Genomic DNA, 20,530 nt, shown 5'->3' with positions numbered 1-20,530 from the left:
AACTCATGAATCTTTTCTTTTGTACTGTCATCAATCTTGACATGTTCACATTCTGGTTTAAAAGGAATCACTATTGTTAATGTAAGCCACAGTAATATTAATAATCCTGTACATATTAACCACATTCGACACCATTTCCAAAAAATAGCACATTTTGATCTATCAACATTATTAGTAGGCTTTTTTTCTCAATAAATCATTCACAGTATTTTATCATTACCACAGTTCCTTTATCTTTCAGCACTTGGAAAAGTGTCTTTGAACCTCTTTCTTTAATGTCAATCTTCCTTTAAGCTTTCTCTTTCCTTCTTTTGTTTTTGTTCTCTTTCAATTCCCAGTTTTACACAACTTTGTCTCTCATCAATCTTTTACTCACTTTGATCATTCAGATTTTACTGACTATGGTCCACTTCCTCTATTGTGGGTAATGCAACATATGTCCACTTAGGCGATCTATACTTTTGATTTGGCCTTCTTACTCTTTTTGGTCTTTGCACAGTTTCTTTATTTTCTCTTGTCAACTCCTTTTGACTTGTTATTTCATTTACTTGTTCCTCTTGATTTTTACTTTTAATAATCAGTTTGAACTTTAGTCCATCATTTCCTTTAGGACAATTGTCTCCTTTACGTGACTGTGATCCGGTACCCTCACCTGACCACGGTTGTCGGCACCATACCAGGTTTCACCATTTTCCGAACAAGAACCCTGAAGCGTCCGTAGCGATCAAAACTCCACCCCTCTGTCCTCTGTCATCCCACGATCCAATCCCCTTCGCAGATGAAACGGAAGGACACCCGGCTGACCTCGGAAGTCCCACCTTTCACCAGGATTTGAAAGCAGGAAGCGCCAAATACCAGGAGAAGACTGTCGGGAGAGTGAAGGCGTGGCAGGAGATCCAGACCGGAGGAACAGCAGAACGAGAGACGGAGACGGGCGAGGAAGAAGAGGAGTGGAGCGAGGAGTGGTGGTGTTCAAAGGAGGAGCCGGTGAGTACCCACTACCAGAGAGCAGACTCTGAAAACACAATAGGTGCACTGTATATAGAATTTATCAATGAAGTCTCATGCTGTTCACTATAAGTATTGTATAGAACACCCTTGGAAGTATCTCACTACCCTTTACCCTTCCCCAGGTTTTCACTTCCCTCCAGGTCCCCAACACTATTTCCCACCCTAGCGTCGATAACCCCCTTTCCTTCTTATTCCTTCCCTTTCCACTGTCGATACCTCTTCCCTCCTCACCATCTCGCTTAACACCCCTCACTTCCTGGGTTTCGGTAAGCGGTGCTCCGTATTCATAGTCCGATAGGACTAACGGCTCCCTCCTTTTCTTTTTCCACACGCCCTCCGAGGACTACCAGAGGAACAACACTACAGAGACGCTGAGGATCAACCCACTTGGTGTCCAGTCCCGTTAACCGAAAGAAGACGGAGACCTACCCTTTGGAGCCCGATTGTTTTGTGTTTTTCTTTATCCCGCCCTTTAAATATACTGTCACTAATAAATACCGAAGCCATTGTACACCTTATACGGCCTCCACGCCTGTTTTTCCGGCCTGCACTACCCCCACGATCACAGGTGTGTCAGAAGTAGGATCAGCCGGAAGCATGGAGGCGGCAGTTAAAAAAATGGCAGAAACACAGGAACAATTGGGAAGAATGATGGAAAGGTTTCTCAAAGTGGCGGAGGACGACCGATGACAGCTGCAGGATGTGCTTAAAGGCCAAGGGGAAGCACATGACTTGGCGCTAGGGAAACTCACTGACGTTATGGGACAACAAAGACCAGTCACTTCCCTTCCATCTGTAGTTTTACAGAAATACGTACTGTGGAGCGATGGGGCCAGTACCTGGGCCCATTACTGATGGGGGATCTACAGTCCGCCTACCAACAAGCAAATATACAAGAAACACCCCCTATGAAGAAATCAAGAGGTTCATCCTTGAGCGTTTAGGCATTGACGACGAAACACATAGAGTAAAACTACGACAAGCAAAAGAGGGGCCACAGGAAACCCCCAGGGCTTTATCGTTTCGCATTAAAGACTTAACAAACCGATGGCTCAGACCCGCCGCTTCCTCAAAAGAAGAGATTTTAGCTAAAATCTACCTGAAGCAGTTCCTGGCCTCCCTACACCCTCCCACACAGAGGTGGGCTCATCTCACTCTCGACAGTGCTGTTGATATCACTAGTGCGTTCAATCGAGCCCAGGAACTTCAGAGAGGAAAAGAAGACCATGCACCCCGGCCAGGCACCCCAAACGGTCCCCGACCTCATCGTGGCCCAAAACCCTGGAAACCGGAACCTATCCCTCTCTTGCCAACCCCTGTCATTGTCAGACCCCCTAATCCTGGACTACAGTGTTACAACTGCGGAGTTTTCGGGCACATAGCCAGAATGTGCCTTCAAAGGGAAGAGCCCATGGAGGTGGGGATAGTCCGTAACTATGTATGTGCAACCCCCAAGACAACTCCCCCACCATATCGCTGTTCAGTGAGCGTTGATGGACAGACTGTATGGTCTTTAGCTGACACAGGGTGTAGGCAGAGCGTGCTCCGACTCCAAGACATAGCTACGCCAGTTGGACCCCTCACCGGCACTGTCGCCATACAGTGCGTCCATGGTGACACCAGAAGGTACCCGACCGCTCAAGTATGCATTCAACATCCCACAGACCCCAGAACTGATTTAACGGTAGGCCTTGTTCCCAGGCTACTAGAGCAGATAATCCTGGGAAGCGATTACTCTGGCCTACCTAGTCCCCTCAAGGACACAACCAACTCTCTATCCCACTGGTGGGCTGAGGCACCTTTTTCCCAAGAGAACCCCCACAGGGCTCAACGACAAAGAACGGAAGATCCGTAGACAAAAAAGAGAAGAGGAACGACAGTACATCACGGTCTGCCCTGTCAGGACCGAAGAACACCCCTGGGAGATGGACAGAGAATTCAGAGCCTCCCAGAGAAAAGACCCCGTATTGCACGAAGCTTGGGGAAAAGCCCTGGAAAACGAGGATCCCTTAGAAGTAGATCCCTACTTTTTCAAAAAGAACGGCTTGCTATACCCAAAAGGCAGACCTAACCAATTACCCCAGTTGTTGATACCGGGCCCCTTTCGTGATAAAATCCTGTTTCCAGCTCATAGTCACTTGCTAGGGGGACACTTTAGTGATGAAAAAACAAACAGGCCATATTGGAAAAATTCTACTGGCCTGGCGTCTACCAACAGGAACGGGCCTACTGCCGTGAATGCCCTGTCTGCCAGAGAAATAGCAGATATCGTCCCCCGAAAGTACCCCTTCAGCCCCTGCCTGTCATCAATATTCCTTTTAGCAGAGTAGGTATGGATTTCATAGGACCCCTACTGCCCTCCCGGAGTGGGTGTCGTTATGCTTTGGTCCTTGTCGATTATGCCATCCGCTTTCCGGAGGCCGTAGCCCTGCGACACCCCACCTCCCAAAACATAGCAAAAGCAATGATCTCGATTTTTGCCCAAGTGGGGTTCCCGAGGGAGATCCTAACAGATCAACGAACTCCCTTCGTTTAAGCCCTAATGAGACAAGTATGTTCACAACTGGGGATTAAACAAATCCGTACGTCCGCTTAACACCCTCAGACCGATGGGTTGGTTGAGCGTTATAATGCTACTCTCAAAACGACCCTGAAGAAGTTGCTGGCCCTGGAGTCCAAGAGGTGGGAGGATATGCTACCGTTTGCCCTTTTTGCTATACTGTGCAAGGTACATACTAGCACAGGGTACTCCCCCTATGAGCTCCTTTATGGACATCCCCCCCGAACCCTATTAGACATGGCTTGGGAGTCTTGGGAAGCAGAACCAGACCGGACTCGAGCTCTCCCTGAGTTCATAGACAACCGTAAGACCCATTTAGGACAATACGGGATATTGTCCGACAGAACATGGAAAACAACAGTATGACAAGGGCACCAAAACACAAAGCTTTTTGGTAGGGGACCTAGTACTCTTGATGATGCCTTCCTCCGATCACAAACTTTTGGGGCAATGGCAGGGACCATACCCCATTCTCCAACAAGTAACTCCTGTTACCTATGAACTAGAGCTAGATCATATTCGAGGGACCACCCAGATCTATCATATAAACCATCTTAAAAAATGGGAAGCCCCTAAGCCCTGTTTCCCTTTTTGATCCTTGTTTTGATACAGAGCTGATGGAGTCCCAGAAACAGGACCTCCGAGACGTCCTTCAACCCCTACAATCTGTCTTTTCCAATCTACCCGGACGTACCACCGTAATTGAACACGCTATACAGTCTGATCCGGGGAAAACCGTACGGCTCCGACCCTACCGGGTCCCTGAAGCACTTAGGCCCATCATTAAACAGCAAGCATGAGCGAATTTTGCGGATCTCGCATTCGCGAATTTTGCGGATTTGCGGATTCGCAATCCGCAAAATCCGCGAATTCCCGCGAATTTGCGGATTTTTTTTTTGTGTTCGCCCGTGTTTCTGCCAGTTCGCGAGGGTTTTTACAATTTCGCAATTTGCGAACTTACCTGTCGGGTCGCAAGTTTTGCGAACTTGTTGTTTCTACGTGTCCAGCCTGTTTGGGACACTCTTCTTCATCACTGCCACTCTCTGTCACCACTGCCACTCTCTGACTACTCATGCCACCCTCTGGCCCACCCATGCCACCCTCTGTTTCATCACCACACCCTCTGGTTGTCCAGTGTACATTATTTTCGGCAAAGCAAAGCACACCTTGCCTGCCTCAAGTGACCTGAATTAATTTGGGGCTGATTAATGTGTCACAGAATATTTTTTTAGCTGGCACCTGCTTCCTTAGTGCGCCCTGATTAGTGATCTTTTGCACTTGCTAAGTGCTTTCATTGTTGCAAAATTAGTTACAACACCTGCCCTGCCCCAACTGACAATAATGAATTAGGGGCTGATTAATGGATTTTAACTTCCAGCCTGGCTCCTGCTTGTCTCCCTTAGCTGTAATTCAGGACCTTTGTGGCATATGTGTAACTATTCTGAGGTTCAGAGCAGGGTCACATAATAGTTTCAACTGGCAACTGAACTCTGGAGGGGCCCCTCAGGAAGCACTACAGGAAATGGCTACTAATGATGAGCCTGAACTTTTGAACCTGGTAAGTAGTTACTTTCAGTTTTGCTAAGATCGTATTTCTGCAATTTTGCACTTATTCGCGGGGCGCGAACTCACGCGAACAGTGCGAGCAGTGCGAGCAAAATCCGCTGCTCGCGGATTTGCGGATTTTGCGGGAGATTCGCGAATCTCGCGGATTGCGGATTTCCCGAAAATCCGCAAAATCCGCGAGCGGAACGGATTTTCCGCCCATGCCTATTAAACAGGAGATAGAACAGATGTTACACATGGGGATCATTAAACCGTCTATAAGCAATTGGAACTCTCCCATAGTGTTAGTCCCAAAGCCCGACGGGTAAATAAGCTTCTGCATTGACTTCCGTGAAGTAAATAAGATCTTGAACTTTGACACCTACCCTCTACCCCGTGTAGACGATATGATAGAAAGAATAGGGAAAGCCAAATATATCACCACCCTCGACCTGTGTAAGGGCTACTGGCAGATCTCCTTAAGAGAACAGGATAAAAAGAAAACAGCTCTTTCCACCCCGGAGGGGTTATTTCAATTGACGGTTTTACCCTTTGGACTCCATGGCGCTCCACCAACTTTCCAAAGGGCTATGAACTTTGCCTTGCGGCCCCATGCCCAATACGCTGGGACATAGTCATCTACAGCGACACATGGGAGCAACATTTAAAACACTTATATCAGGTTGTATGATTTTTGGGGTCCTACCACTTCACTATCAATCCTGCCAAGAGTACCCTAGCCACCCAAACGGTAAAATATCTTGGTTTCCTTCTGGGTGGAGGGGTTATCCGCCCTCAGGACAACAAAATCACAGCTATACAAGCCATTCCCAAAAAGACCTCCGTGCTTTTTTGGGTCTTTTGGGATACTATCGGCGATTTATCGCCAATTTCTCCCACAAGGCTGCCCCCTCACAGATCTCCTACGAAAAACTGTAAAAACAGAAGAATCCCTGAAAAACCCCACACCCCAGCTCTGGCAGTCTTTCAATGGGCTCAAACTGTCTCTTACTTCCAAACCTGTTTTGGCTAGCCCCGATTATTCCCACCCCTTTGTACTCCAGACAGATTCCTCAGACCAGGGTTTAGGAGCAGTTCTCTACCAATCCGACATCAATGGTGATGAAAAAACAATATTATACCTCAGCAGGAAGCTGCTTTCATGTGAAAGAAATTACTCAGTCATAGAAAAGGAAGCCCTCGCCATCAAATGGGCTATAGAAAGCCATCGTTACTAATTAGAGGGCCGTGACGTTACCTTGTATACAGACCATGCACCACTGGAATGGATGGCTCACAACAAAGGACACAATGACAGAATCCTCCGCTGGTTCTTGGCCTTGCAACAATTTAGGTTTAGGACACTACCCAGGAAAGGGATAGAACAAGGGAATGTAGACTTCTTATCCCTCTTCACCAACCCGTACAAGAAGGACAGCTAGGGGAAGGGGATGTGATCCGGTACCTTCACCTGACCCCGGTTATCGGCACCATACCGGGTTTCACCATTTTCCGAACACGGACCTTGAAGCACCCTTAGCGATCAAAACTCCACCCCTCTGTCCTCTGTCATTACAGGATCCAATCCCCTTCGCGGATAACCCGGAATGACACCCGGTTGACCCCGGAAGTACCACCCTTGACCAGGTTTTGAAAGCAGGAAGCGCTGAATACCAGGAGGAGAAGACTGTCGGGAGCGTGGCAGGAGATCCAGACAGGAGGAACAGCAGAACGAGAGACAGAGACGGGCGAGGAAGAAGAGGAGTGGAGCGAGGAGTGGTGGTGTCCAAAGGAGGTTGCTGGGGAGCGGCCGCAACTCTCGGAGAGTTGCAGCGGAGCTGGTGAGTACCCACTACCAGAGAGCAGACACTGAAAACACAATAGGTGCACTGTATATAGTATTTATCACTGAAGGTTCACGCTGTTCACTATAAGTATTGTATAGCACACCCTTGGAAGGGGAACAGCGTTTACAATGCAACTTTTACCACGCACTACCTTTACCACGCAACTTTTACAACGCAAGTCGTTACAACGAATTGCGCTGGGGGCGCTGTAGGATAGGGAATGGGTTAATTTACTATCCAAAACCTTCCCTACTATCCACGGGGACTGGAGTTGGAATAGTAAATTAAACTATTCACTATCCAGCGCCACCCAACGCAAGTCGTTGTAACGACTTGCGTGCGTTGTAAAAGTTGCGTGGTAAAGGCATGTGTTGTAAAAGCATGCGTAGTAACAACATACATCCCCCTTGGAAGTATCTCACTACCCTTTACCCTTCCCCCGGTTTTCACTTCCCTCCAGGTCCCCAACACTATTTCCCACCCTAGCGTCGATAACCCCCTTTCCTTCTTCTTCCTTCCCGTTGCACTGTCGATACCCCTTCCCTCCTCACCATCTCGCCTAATACCCCTCACTTCCCGGGTTACGGTAAGCGGTGCACCGTATTCATAGTCCGATAGGACTAACGGCTCCTTCCTTTTGTTTTCCCACACGCCCTCCGAGGACTACCAGAGGAACAACACTACGGAGATGCTGAGGATCAACCCACTTGGTGTCCAGACCCGTTCCCCGAAAGAAGACCTGGAGACCTACCCGTTGGGGACCGATTGTTTTGTGTTTTTCTTTATCACGCCCTTTGAATATACTGTCACTAATAAATACCGAAGCCATTGCACACCTTATACGGCCTCCACGCCTGTTTTTCCGACCCGCACTACCCCCACGATCACAGTGACCTTTTGTTTTCAGGCTCAATTGTTCCACATTCTAATTTCCAAGCTCTTTTTCGAGAACTTCTCCTTAATTTTGTTTCATCATCACTGTCTTCAGACTAAGTTTCAGACTGTTCATTATTTCCTCTTATTCTGAATTTTATTACTTCTGTCTCATTCACTGAATCTGCGTCTTCTCCTATTAGTTCAGTTACTCTGCTAGGAACTTCTTCACAGCTGGTACTTGGAGCTCATCCTTATCATGAGATCTTTCCTTTTCACCAGTCTCAAGATTTATGTTCCTGCTTTCAGTACTATCAATTTTTCCTTTAGAACTGTTACCTTTACCAGTTTTCTTTTTACTTTTGTCAATGTCCAAACTGGTACTTGGTTTTTCCAGATGTCGACTTTCAGGTCGATCTTCAGGATCTGGAACTTCAAATATTTCACTTTCTCCTTCAGATGCTGACCTGGTATCTGATATTTCCAGATGTCGACGTACAGGTTGAGCTTCAAGATCTGGATTTTAGTCTTGTTCACCTTCAGAATCAGAGTCTGTACTACTCTCTGTCTCTTCCAATTGTTGATTTACAGGTTCAGGGACTCGGACCGTGTGGCTGGCATGAACCCATCTCTTTACTCCAGCACACTTGACTGCAGTAGTGCTAACCGAAATAACTTATCTTGGTCTATCCCCAACGAGGAACTAGACAGTTTTTTCTCCTGTGTACCTTTATCTGAACCCAATCTCCAATATTTAGATCATTAGCTGGATGTTTCTCTTTTGTACTTGCATCAATCCTAACCTGGTGGAATACAGAAGTTACCACGTAGGTTCGTGCAGGTTCGTGCAGTAATTCAGTGTGATATCATCATTTATAGTCAATAGTTTATCAACTGGTACAAATGCTTGCCTCATTATTCTTCCCATAAGTATTTCGTGAGGACTCAATCCTGTCTTTCTATTTGGTATGCTCCTTAAGGTCATCAGAACAAGTGGTAAAGCATCAGGCCATTTCAGTCCTGTGGCCAAACACATTTTTCCAAGTCTGTTTTTTATTGTTCCATTTACTTGTTCGACTACCCCAGAAGCCTGTGGTCTGTAAGCACAATGCAATTTCTGGCAAATGTCCATATATTAACATATTAACTGTATGAGTTCATTTTGGAAATGTCTTCCTCTATCTGTTTCAATCATTACTGGAAAATCAAATCTTGGGATAATTTCTCTAAAAAGAAGTTTTGCAAAAGTCACTCCATCATTACACCTCATGGGGAAAGCTTCAACCCTTCGTGAAAACAATCAAATGATCACAAGAATCTGAGCCTATTATATGGTGGCACCTCTATAAAATCTAATTGCATCCTGGTAAAAGGACCTCTCTCCTGTCCTATGGTTCCCAGACTTATACAGTTTTTCTTCCTGGAATCAATTGTTGACACATCAAACATCGCTGACACAAGCTTTTGGCGATCATTCTGAACTTGGGATTATACTAAGTTTGTCTGAAAAGACGTATCATAGCATCCCTACCAATATGAGCTTGACCATGGTGCATTCAGGCCATGTTAGAGATCATGCTATCAGGCACTACTGGTCTTTCATCTTTGTATACCTAAATTGCATCTTCTTCTCTTTGTCTGCAGCTTGCTTTTAACCATATTTATTTTTCCTCATCACCTGCCTCTTCTTGTAATTGTCTCACTTCCTGCCAAGTCTCAACCACATTAGTAAGCATTAATGGACTTGAAACATGTTCTTTTTCTCTGTCCCGATTGATAGAAGCTACATTTTTAGCACACTACTGAGCAATTGAATCAGCAAAACAATTTCCTTCAGTGACATAGTCAGCTCCTTCTTGTGGGCTGCACACTTTACAACATCAATTTTCCCAGGCAACTGAATCGCATCAAGCAACGTTTTTACAAATTCAGCATTTCTAATGGGTGATCCCTCAGAGGTCATATATCCTCTTTGAGACTATCATATCACTTATTACTGGTCTCCAACCAAATACAAAACTGTATACAAAATGGCTCATATCCTTTTCACTCAGTTCTTCATATCCACTGTATTGTTTAAAAACTAAAAGTAGTCTTTCGTCATATGCATGTACAGATTCTTTAGGTTCTTGCAATGTTCTGTCAATTTTGACCCAATCTGTTTCTTTAGGAGGAACTTTATTTCTCAAAAACATAATTGTTATGTTATGTTATGTTATAAAACATTTTATTGCGCGCTCTGCTACTACAAAGTATCCTGGCGCGATTATTACCTGATCGTACTTCCTCATCACTTCAGGAGCTGGAGTACCTGTTTTAGTATCCCTTGGATATTCAGCTTTTGGCCTTTCAACAGTCATTTTACATTCTGTCCATAAATCTGCAGGTACAACTATATCTAAATCTTCCCACAATACTTTTGAAACCTTTACAAACCTATCTACTTGCCTATACCATTCTACAGGTTTTTCTTGCAATCTAGGAACATCATTAGTAAATGACAAAATATCTTGTCTAGTCCATGGTACATGTATATAACCTCCTCCTGGTATTTCTCTCATAGGGTACTCATTCACCACAGGTTCCTTTTCTTTGACAGGAAATGCTAATGACGTTTTATCACTAAAATCTTCTCTTTTCTTTACCCACTTGCTTCTCCATCGTTCCACATCTCCCCATTCAGTAGTAGCACAATTAATTCTTGTATTTGGGTCAATCTTCCTGAAGTATTTAGATTATCTATGTCCTTTTCAGTGAAATCTGCTCTGTAGGGTTTTTGTAACATTTTAATTTTTGCAAATTCTATTCCTAATTCATTCACTGTAAGCATGGGCGGAAAATCCATTCCACTCGTGGATTTTGCGGATTTTCGGTAAATTCGCAATCCGCGAGATTCGCGAATTTCCCGCAAAATCTGCAAATTCGCACGCGGCGGATTTTTTTTTCTTGGTGATACAATTTTGCGGCGTGCGGCGTTCACTTACCGTCATTAAGCGTTTGCCGAGTTGTTTTTCTCGATATTTGCGAGTGCTGCGCCATTTTGGATCTTGCTGCGGGATCCCGCGGGAGTTTGGCGACCGCGAATACGTCATCGCGGCTTGCCACCTTGCACAGCGAGAGTTTGACAATGCGAGTACGCCGTAATCACGTATCGCAGGAGTTCGCAATTGCGAACACGTACATGCGGCGGGCATCAACAATCTCGCACTCGCGAAAATACAAAATCTGCACAAGAAATCCACCAGCAAGCAGCATAAACCTTCTTGACATTTGCCTGCACTTTTTTTTGCAAGGAGTCCATTTTGGGAGGGGGGGTGTGAGGAAGGAAGTGCCCCACAGTCTCCAACTTCCTGTTCCTGTCCAGCAGGCTCCTCCCAGTGCTTTCTTCATGTGCTGGTCACTTTCATTCGGATTCTTCACCTGGAAGGATTACTTTTTGTGGATGCTGCTGGATATTTGGATTTGAGGCCTTTTTTGACTTTCTTTGGATCACTTTTGGATTAGAAATTTCACAAGTAAGTTTGTTTGGGGCATTACAGTTGCTGCAACTACAATTTTGGATTTTTCAATTTTTGGGCTGTTGTTGGGGCCTTTTGCCCAGGGGTACTCAGTGGTGGGTGGACTGAGTCTTTCTGTGGGGTCTCTTTAATAAAAACATCATGGAGGGCCTGGATGGCTTGGGATTGTGCGATTTTTCTGTGATTTTCGTTTTTTTGGACTGTTGTTGTGGCCTTTTCACCAGGCGTTTTTTTGGGGTGTTCATGGGGACAGGCCATGTGGGTGGGGGCCATATAGAGTGCTGCTACAGGCAGGCCCTGGCCATGTGCTGGGAGGCAGGGGGCCATTTTGAATGCAGGCAGTGTTCTTAGGTCTGCAACAATTTTGCCTAGCTTTCAACCTTTATGCCCAGGGGTAGTGAGTGGTGCATGGGCCTAGTCTTTCTGTGGGGTGTCTTGAATTTAAACATCATGGAGGGCCTGGATGGCTTGGGATTGTGCTGATTTTTCAGTGATTTCCGTTTTTTTGGGCTGTTGTTGTGGCCTTTACACCAGGGGTAGTGAGTGGTGCATGGGCCTAGTCTTTCTGTGGGGTGTCTTGAATTTAAACATCATGAAGGGCATGGATGGCATGTGATTGTGCTGATTTTTCTGTGTTTTTCGATTTTTTGGGGTGTTCATGGGGACAGGCCATGTGGGTGGGGGCCATTTTGAGTGCTGCTACAGGCAGGCCCTGGCCATGTGCTGGGAGGCAGGGGGCCATTTTGAATGCAGGCAGTGTTCTTAGGTCTGCAACCATTTTGCCTATCTTTCAACCTTTATGCCCAGGGGTAGTGAGTGGTGCATGGGCCTAGTCTTTCTGTGGGGTGTCTTGAATTTAAACATCATGGATGGTTTGGGATTGTGCTGATTTTTCTCTGATATTCGTTTTTTTGGGCTGTTGTTGTGGCCTTTTCACCAGGGGTAGTGAGTGGTGCATGGGCCTAGTCTTTCTGTGGGGTGTCTTGAATTTAAACATCATGGAGGGCCTGGATGGCATGTGATTGTGCTGATTTTTCTGTGTTTTTCGACTTTTTGAGGTGTATAACTGAGCTGATGTTCCTCTGTCTTTCATTGCTTTTAGGTGCACAAGACACAAGAGAACCACCAGTGCCAGGAAGAAGTCCTGCAGCGGTGTGTGTGCAGCATAGCGTCACGCGACGTCACGTCTGGCCACAGACAACTCAGCAACTCGTGTAACTGCGGCCTGCTGTTCTGACCTCTGAAGAAGATGGCCCCAAAAAAAGTTCCCCGTAGCTCCTCTAGCAAGAAAGTTGCCAGTAAGGAGCAGAAGAAGCAAGTTACCAAGGAGACTGGTGTGCCGCCCGCCACATTTTTGGGGAGTAAAAAAAAAGTACGCCTGCAGCAGCAGCGGGATCTGCTGGGAACCTAGCTGGGAGCAGCACCCCCGCTATATTGGGCTCAGTGCCACCACCACCACCACGCCACCTTAAGTCCAAGCCCTTGAGTGCTGCAGAGGCACTTAGTCTAGTTGTTCAATCACCATCGACCAGTGATGTTGGCTCATCGCAAGAAAGTAGCAGCAATGTCCCTCAATCAACACAGGTTGTTGTAACTCATCTGATGAGTGTTGAACAACTACAGCCGGAACAACAACCACATGTGCAAGTACAAGCCCAAGTACAAGTGGAAGGAGAGGCAGCGCAAGGAGATGCGCAAGCAGAGGCGCATGGAGGGTCACAAGTGCCCACAATAGTTGTTCCTCCCGAAGTAGGGGCACATCAGGAAATCGACAATCAAGGCGAGGTATCATTTGAGGAAGCCACTCCTCCTGATGATCATTCATTGTCTTCCACACCCCTAGCAAGGAAGAGATCAAGGGTGGTGTCTACTTCTTCTTCAAGCACACCTCCTTCTGATGATATGGATCAAAATTGGGAACCAGCACCACTGCCGTCTGAGAGTGAGGCACACCATGATCTGACAAAGGTACTTAAGCGTAAAAGGAAGTTCATCCAAAGTCTCATAGTTATGGAGTGTGATGAGGCTCAACAAGAAGTGGCGGATACTGCTGCTGATGAAGGCTCTCACGACGACGACCCAGTCATCATAAAGGTCACTGCAGCCCCAGCGGGCATGCAGCAAACAGACATTTTGACCCTAGCCTGAGAAGCTGCTGAGCGTGATGATGATGTTGTCAACGAGGAGGCAATGGAAACACAACAATCATTGGAGTTAACTAGTACACCAACACGTACCGCTTCCATATTTCTTCCTCGCCAGAAGGGACCTCCATCCACCTCGACCTCAATTAGTGGTGGTGAAAGTGCACAACGTACTAAAGTTCGGCAATCCACATCCTCCACTTCATCTGGCATTAGCAGGATGACCACCACCACCAGTATCGCCGCCTCCTCCGGCCCCTACAGACATTTCAAGTCCCAAGTTTAGGACTTCTTTAGTGTTTGCCCAAAAAAGGAAAACGTCGCACTTTGTAGCATTTGTAAGGTTGCAGTTAGTCGTGGTAAGCTTGGTACCAACTATGGTACCGGAGGCCAAAGAGGTCATCTTAAGAGACAGCACACTGTCCAATGGTTTGTGCACCTAAAGGAGATCAAGGAAGCCCGAATTGCAAGTCAAGAAAACGTTGATGTTTCATCTGATGATGATGATGACAAGGAGGCAGAAGACGTGTCAAACATTTCACTTACACCCAGTACCCCTGTCAGCAGCACACCCCATGTGAGCCACACTAAGAGTGTGGGAGAGTAAGACACCAATGCGAAAAAGTTCACCAGCGAGCGTAACTGGGTCAAAGAAGTTATCATCATCATCCCGTAAATGCTTGGTCCAGGGCAACATTAGAACCATGTTGTTTTAAGACGCGCCATATGATTGCAACCACCCACTGACGCGTCTGTATAACACTAAGCTGGCTAAAATGCTAGCTCTGGACCTTCTAATAATAATAATAATAATACTGGATTTTGTATAGCGCAACAGCTACCTCGCAGGGAGGTGTCCCGGCGCTAGTAGAACACAGATGACCTGGGTCTAATAATAGAAAAGCTAGCGTGGTTGGATAAAGAGCCAAGTTTTTAGCAGTGTCTTAAAACAGGATTCGGAAGGAGCCTGTTGAATTTCTTGTGGCAGGGTATTCCACAGAGCGGAGACGTTAGCCGAAAAAGTCCGACCGCCAAGTCGAGCCTTTTTCGTGCGTGGGACTGTCAATTGAACACGACAATTGGACCGCAATGCACGGGTTTGGGAGTATCTGGGGAGGCGGTTTTTCAAGTATTCTGGACAGGAGCCATGCAGAGATCTAAATGCCAGCGTCAGTGCTTTAAACTTTATTCTGCTGGCAACTGGCAGGCAGTGCAGAGATCGAAGATGCGGAGAGACTGACTGCTTGAGTGGAATTCGCAGTAACAGTCTCGCAGCCGCATTTTGAACTACCTGAAGCTTTTGTGTTAGGTATTTTGGTTGGCCTAGGTAGAGTCCGTTGGCATAATCCAGCCTTGAGGTCACAGTAGCGTGGATAACCGTTTTTCGGCAGCTCTCTGGTAGGAGTCTGAGGATTTTTCGGAGATTTCTCAGTTTGCTCATACAACAGCCGGCAACTTGTTGGATATGGGAGGTAAAGGACATGCTATCATCCCATCTCACTCCAAGATTTTTTGCCGTGTGACTAGGTGAGGGGGCAAGGCCCATCTCCATCGGCCACCAAAGGTCTGACGTGGGCGGGGGACCCTTGCCAAAAAAGATAACTTCAGTCTTATTGGCATTGAGTTTTAATTTATTTGCATTCATCCAATGGGCTACATCTTGGAGACAGCCTTTGAAGTTTGAAAAGGTCTCTTGCGTGATCTCGGAATACGGAAATACCAACTGTGTGTCGTCGGCATACGAAATTGCCTTGACACCCCAGTTGGCAATTAGCGTAAAGAGAGGAGCAAGGTAGACGTTGAACAAAAGGGGGCTTAAGGCCGACCCCTGCGGAACTCCACAGCCAAGGGTCTTGGGTGCCGAAGAGATCGTCCCAAGTGCCACCTTCTGGGTTCTCTGGGATAGATAAGAATGTATCCAACCCAGCGCCTTATCCTGAATCCCTATGTCGGCCAGCCGGCTGAGTAGTCTGGCGTGGTCCACCGTATCGAAGGCGGCCGACAGATCCAGGAGTACCAGCATTGCTGAGTTCCCTGCATCCATCGACCACCTTACTGAATCGGCTACCTCAATAAGCGCTGTTTCCGTGCTAAAGCCGGGGCGGAAGCCAGATTGTGTTTCATGGAGAATTTTATTTACTTCTACAAATTTACTCAGCTGGCGCTGTATGACTTTTCCCAACATTTTTCCCGGTGCAGCTAATAGGGATATCGGGCGGAGATTAGTGAGATCTTCTGGATCCCCATTAGGCTTTTTCTTTAAAGGCAGGAGGGTAGCATGTTTCCATACATCCGGAAATATGCCCGAAGCAATGGAGGAGTTCCAGATATGGTGAAGTGTAGGGGCTACGAAGTCGGCTATAGAGCTCCATAGTTTTGCAGGGCAGGGGTCGTCGGGTGAACCAGATTTGCATCGGACCAGTTCTTGCCTTACTTCACTCAAGGGGATATTGAAGAACTGGGTGAGAGTCTCACCCAGCTCGCCCTTACTCGCGAGGTCCTGTTTCACTGTCTTTATTACTGGTCCAAAAGAGTCATAGACCTTTTTAATTTTTTGGTCAAAGAACTCGGAAATTTGCTCACATAGCATAACTGTTGGAGCAACCTCCCTCTCAATGCACTTTGGTTTAAAAAATGACTGTACTACTTTGAAGATCTGTTTACTAGACTGTTCTGCCTGTAGAATCGAGTCTGCGTAAAAGCGTTTTTTACTTTTCCTAATAGCTTTCCGTAGATTTTAGAGGCTTCCTTGTACCTAGTCTTTTCCTCCAGGACATAATTTGCTCTCCAGAGTCTCTCCAGCTTTTTACAAGCTGCTTTCTCTATTCTTAGTTCCTGCGAGAACCAGGGTGCTGAGGGAGAGTCTCTTTTAGATAGTGCTCGGGAAGCTGGCGCAATGGAGGAAACCATCTTTTCAACCCACTCGTTGAGGAGTTGAGCGTCAGTATTGGCATTGTTTGTCAGAGATGGGGTGTTTTTTTCCAAAACAGGGCCCATAGTCTCTGGGGTCAGCTTTTTCCATTGCCTTTTTAGGAAGTAACATTTGCTGGGCGCAGAGATGTCGTTCGCCAAGTTCAGTGTAAATGGGACAAGTGAGTGGTCTGACCAGGTCAGGGGGAGTGGTGCCTCGGGCAGCACTTTGTTGAGATTAGAGAAGATGAGATCAATAGTATGGCCCCCCATATGTGTAGGGCCCTCATTGATCAGTCTAAGACTGGCCGTGCTTAAAGTAGCTCTGAGTTGTTCTGCCATGGCACAGTTGGGTTTATCCATGTGGATGTTGAAGTCACCCACCACAATAAAATGGGGGTGGAGGAGCGAGCTCTGAACAATCATGTCCAGTAAGGTAATTAAGTTGGGATCTGCGCCGCTCGGCGGGCGATAAATCACCAGTCCTGCTAATGAAAGCTGAGGACTTGCCTGAAAGCAGAAGTGGAGGCCTTCAATTCCTTGAATAGTCGTGGGGGCTGAGGAGGTTAGTCTTAAGTGATCTTTAAAAATGATAGCTACGCCACCGCCTCTTTTTGTCCCCGAACGGTTGGCGAGGCACATTTTAAATACCAAAGGGACTGCCAATGCAATGGAGGTCAAGTTGTCTTCCTTAATCCATGTTTCTGTTAAAAACAGGATATCCCATTCCTGTTCTTCAAGTAAAAGCCAGACATCATCAGCATGTTTGGCTAGGGATCTACAATTCAGTAAGCCAGCTCTAAGGCCTATCTGAAGTGGAGATTTGGGATTAGAAGGCCTCACAGAGTCTTCATTGCCAAAAACTATCTCACAGTTGCTGCATTTCTGAGGAGGGGCGAAGGTCAGAGGGTCTGTAGAGTGCGGACAGCATTTGGATGGGGGAGCCAGAGCCTTTAGGTCCTCACCTGACCACACAATCCTTCCACCTTGTGATCCACCGCCAGCAGCATGTCTGGCCCCGGCCGCGGTCTGGTCGCAGACGGGCGCAGACGGGCTTGCCTTAGGCGCCCCCGCTGCGCCCGTCCGCTGCGCTTCCGGTGGAAACACATGATAAATAGTGGCGGAGGGAGGGGTGTGGCCTGTCAGGTGGTGGGTGTGGCCTGCGTGTCCCAGGGCAGGGCGTCCACTCAAGAAAGTATCCCGTGGCAGAGGGGGATCGAGGAAGGAATGTTATCAATCACATTAAATACACACTCGAAATGGTGAAATAAAGTCTAAAATCACTTCAGTTTACACAGTATTACACAAGTTTAAAACGCAAGCTCGACTCTCCCGGCTTCCGCCTCAGGAGGTCAAAGTGTTCTGCCTCGCGCTAGGTATGGCGCGCTATTTGAACGTTCGTTTGTCTAAAAAGGGGCGTGGCCTGTCTGGTGGTGGGCGTGGCCTGCGTGTCCCAGGGCAGGGCGTCCACTCAAGAAAGTATCCCGTGGCAGAGGGGGATCGAGGTAGGAATGTTATCAATCACATTAAATACACACTCGAAATGGTAAAATAAAGTCTAAAATCACTTCAGTTTACACAGTATTACACAAGTTTAAAACGCAAGCTCGACTCTCCCGGCTTCCGCCTCAGGAGGTCAAAGTGTTCTGCCTCGCGCTAGGTATGGCGCGCTATTTGAACGTTCGTTAGTCTAAAAAGGGGCGTGGCCTGTCAGGTGGTGGGCGTGGCCTGCGTGTCCCAGGGCAGGGCGTCCACTCAAGAAAGTATCCCGTGGCAGAGGGGGATCGAGGTAGGAATGTAATCAATCACATTAAATACACACTCGAAATGGTAAAATAAAGTCTAAAATCACTTCAGTTTACACAGTATTACACAAGTTTAAAACGCAAGCTCGACTCTCCCGGCTTCCGCCTCAGGAGGTCAAAGTGTTCTGCCTCGCGCTAGGTATGGCGCGCTATTTGAACGTTCGTTCGTCTAAAAAGGGGCGTGGCCTGTCTGGTGGTGGGCGTGGCCTGCGTGTCCCAGGGCAGGGCGTCCACTCAAGAAAGTATCCCGTGGCAGAGGGGGATCGAGGTAGGAATGTTATCAATCACATTAAATACACACTCGAAATGGTAAAATAAAGTCTAAAATCACTTCAGTTTACACAGTATTACACAAGTTTAAAACGCAAGCTCGACTCTCCCGGCTTCCGCCTCAGGAGGTCAAAGTGTTCTGCCTCGCGCTAGGTATGGCGCGCTATTTGAACGTTCGTTCGTCTAAAAAGGGGCGTGGCCTGTCAGGTGGTGGGCGTGGCCTGCGTGTCCCAGGGCAGGGCATCCACTCAAGAAAGTATCCCGTGGCAGAGGGGGATCGAGGTAGGAATGTAATCAATCACATTAAATACACACTCGAAATGGTAAAATAAAGTCTAAAATCACTTCAGTTTACACAGTATTACACAAGTTTAAAACGCAAGCTCGACTCTCCCGGCTTCCGCCTCAGGAGGTCAAAGTGTTCTGCCTCGCGCTAGGTATGGCGCGCTATTTGAACGTTCGTTCGTCTAAAAAGGGGCGTGGCCTGTCAGGTGGTGGGTGTGGCCTACGTGTCCCAGGGCAGGGCGTCCACTCAAGAAAGTATCCCGTGGCAGAGGGGGATCGAGGTAGGAATGTAATCAATCACATTAAATACACACTCGAAATGGTAAAATAAAGTCTAAAATCACTTCAGTTTACACAGTATTACACAAGTTTAAAATGCAAGCTCGACTCTCCCGGCTTCCGCCTCAGGAGGTCAAAGTGTTCTGCCTCGCGCTAGGTATGGCGCGTTATTTGAACGTTCGTTCGTCTAAAAAGGGGCGTGGCCTGTCAGGTGGTGGGCGTGGCCTGCGTGTCCCAGGGCAGGGCGTCCACTCAAGAAAGTATCCCGTGGCAGAGGGGGATCGAGGTAGGAATGTTATCAATCACATTAAATACACACTCGAAATGGTAAAAAAGTCTAAAATCACTTCAGTTTACACAGTATTACACAAGTTTAAAACGCAAGCTCGACTCTCCCGGCTTCCGCCTCAGGAGGTCAAAGTGTTCTGCCTCGCGCTAGGTATGGCGCGCTATTTGAACGTTCGTTCGTCTAAAAAGGGGCGTGGCCTGTCTGGTGGTGGGCGTGGCCTGCGTGTCCCAGGGCAGGGCGTCCACTCAAGAAAGTATCCCGTGGCAGAGGGGGATCGAGGTAGGAATGTTATCAATCACATTAAATACACACTCGAAATGGTAAAATAAAGTCTAAAATCACTTCAGTTTACACAGTATTACACAAGTTTAAAACGCAAGCTCGACTCTCCCGGCTTCCGCCTCAGGAGGTCAAAGTGTTCTCCCTTTTTCTTTTGTAGAAGGGGTTGGTTTTCTAGAATTAGTGGCAGCGCTCTGCCCTAATTGGAAGGTTCCTAGCAGGTTCTATTTTGCCAGAGTTGCGGTTCCAGCACTACATGAAGATGTGCTGGAGGTGATTGGGGCAGCTTTGCAGAAGAGTGCTGTTCACACTATACATCTGACAACAGACATGTGGACCAGTGGCGCAGGCGCTGATTACATGTGCATCACTGCACACTGGGTCTCTTTTTCAGGGGTTAAAGCAAAGCTAAACGCAGGTGTTGACCCGGACCAAGTTTTTAAAGCTGCTCGGAAACATGCAACACTAGCCATGTTGGGCTTGGAGAAGCGTCACACAGCAGAAAACATTTTGAATGAGTTTAACACAAAGGTCTTTCACTGGCTGTACCCAAAAAAAAAGCCAGATTGGTTATGTTTCCACGGATAATGGCGCCAATGTAGTTAAGGCCATGGATCTGGGTCAGTATTTCAGAGTGCCGTGTTTGGCGCACTGTATAAACCTGGTTGTTAAAAAATTCTTGAGTGATGAAGACAGTCCAGCGTGCGAGTTAGTGGCCGCCTGCCGAAGAATGTGCAACCATTTCAGCCATTCTTTTAAGGCCCGGAAGCATCTCAGGAGCCTGCTACATGAACGTCGAATGCCAGTGAAAGCACTCATCCAGGAGGTGCCAACACGTTGGAACTCAACCTTCTACATGCTTGAGCGTCTGTATGAGCAGTATACGGTACTCGATCACTATTTCTTAACGCTGGG

Source organism: Lissotriton vulgaris, chromosome 3_1 (genome assembly GCF_964263255.1).
Source record: "Lissotriton vulgaris chromosome 3_1, aLisVul1.2, whole genome shotgun sequence".
NCBI classification, from domain to species: domain Eukaryota; kingdom Metazoa; phylum Chordata; class Amphibia; order Caudata; family Salamandridae; genus Lissotriton; species Lissotriton vulgaris.
Note: the sequence above shows the minus strand (reverse complement) of the source record.